We start from the raw sequence: 1,853 nt of genomic DNA on the forward strand, positions 1-1,853 counted from the left end.
TGGGCTGGGGACAAGGTGGGCATCGGGCACAGGGGGCACTCCAGGGGCTGGGAGGGCTTTTCCAACCCAGAGGATTCCGTGGGATTGTGTGAGGAGCTCCCCAGTCAGGGAGCAGCTGCCCAGAGTGGTTGGGGTGGTTTGTGCTCCAGGACCACACGCCTCTGCTCCGTTGGGAGATTGGGATACCCCCAAGGATTCAGCAGGAATTGCTCTGCCCGGGAGTGGGAAGGAGGGAAACGGACGGTGAAGGGCTCCTGATGGTTTTGAAGGACTCCTTGGAATGAGTTGTGGTGTTGAGCAGATCAGAGCCCTTTGCTCTGGGGTTTTGCTCTGGGTGGGGAGGCTGCAGGTGGTGCTGGAGGAAGCACGGTTGCTGTGGGGTTCCAGAGCTGTCCAGCAGCACTGGGAGTCCCTGGGACAGGGACATTCCTCCCCGTGTTTCCAGGGGCTGAGCTCCAGGTGACGCTCTGCAGCTCCAGGGTGTCGCAGGGCTGACCCTGCAGAGCCCCCAGGGATGTGGGAACGTGGCTCTGGTCAAACCACCTCTGCTGTACTGGGATGGAGGGAGCAGAGCAGAGCCCTCCTTGTGTCCTGTCCCAGTTCCATGCCCCACACTCCCAGCTGGGGGGCTCAGCACCCTGATCCCGACTCGCCCTTGGCTTTGGAGTGGCTGATTTCACTCTGAGCACCAAGTGAAATGAGTTGGGAGGCTCTTGGGTGTGTTTTCTCCACCTTCCACCCTGTTTTCCCATCACTGTCTCTTTTCCATGTGCCAAAATATTTCTTAAGGGACATTTGGGGAAGCTCCCATGGTTTCCAGGAGGCCCTGGGAGCCGTGATTGACTCTCTGAGTCTGCAAATCTGCTTTAAAGGCTCTTGTGTAGCAGGATGTCACCTTGTCTGGCTCAGGGACGAGCCAGCCCCTTCCCCTTGGTTTGACTCCCATTGTTTGCCACCAGCTGCTCCCCAACACCTCCCTGCTCACCGGGATGTCTGGTTCCCTGTTCCTCTCTGTGAGGGCAGCAGGTGGATGATGGACATTTTCCCTCCCTCCTGCATGGTGCTGGGATGAGGTTTTCCTCTCAGTCCCCTGGAGAGGAAGGAAGCTGCAGGTGTTTGCCCCCCGTGGGAGGCTGTGGCTGTGCCCTGCTCCAGCCCAGCACCTCAGGAAGCTCCTCCCTGGTTTTGGTGCCTCCCAGGACAGAGTTTGGTAGGAAATTCAACCTCCCACCCACCCTTTATCTCCCCCAAATGATTAATTGCTTTCTAGGTGGAGGCTCCCATGGGCTGTTGGCCCGTGTGACCCAGAGCAAACACTGTGGTTTGGCAACTCCTGGTGACTTCTGGTCATTCCCTGCTCACTGGGGCAGCAGGGAATTCCCATGCAGACCAGTTCCTTTGCCAGGCCGTGCCCGCCACGGTCTGTGCCGGCAGGGACAGCTCCCGTGGCTCTTTGGGGAAGCAAACAGGCCTCAAAGTAGGGCAGCTGCATCCTGCCATAAGCTTGGAATTTCCTTCAGTATTGCCAGTTATCAGCTGGCAAAACCAGGACACTCTCAGGTCGGTTTTCCTCTCTCCTTGGTGATTAAATAAAACATGAAGAGCTATTTTGGAGCCTCTTTTCACAGGATCTAAAAATACCAGTGGGGTTGGGGCAGGTCACCTGGAGAAGGGTTGGAACTTGGCTCTGTTCTCCTCTTCAGCCAAGAGTCTCTCTGTAATCCCTTGGATTGCAACACCCCAACACCTTTGCTGGGTTGATTCCAGCCTGGGACAGAGTTGCTCAGATCCTGGTGCTCCGGGTGGGAACACGTCCTGCCCTGGGTGACTCGGCAGCCAAGGGCAGGAGCAGC

This window comes from Manacus vitellinus, unplaced genomic scaffold (assembly GCF_001715985.3).
Source record: "Manacus vitellinus isolate BGI_N305 unplaced genomic scaffold, ASM171598v3 scaffold_92_pilon, whole genome shotgun sequence".
NCBI lineage: Eukaryota > Metazoa > Chordata > Aves > Passeriformes > Pipridae > Manacus > Manacus vitellinus.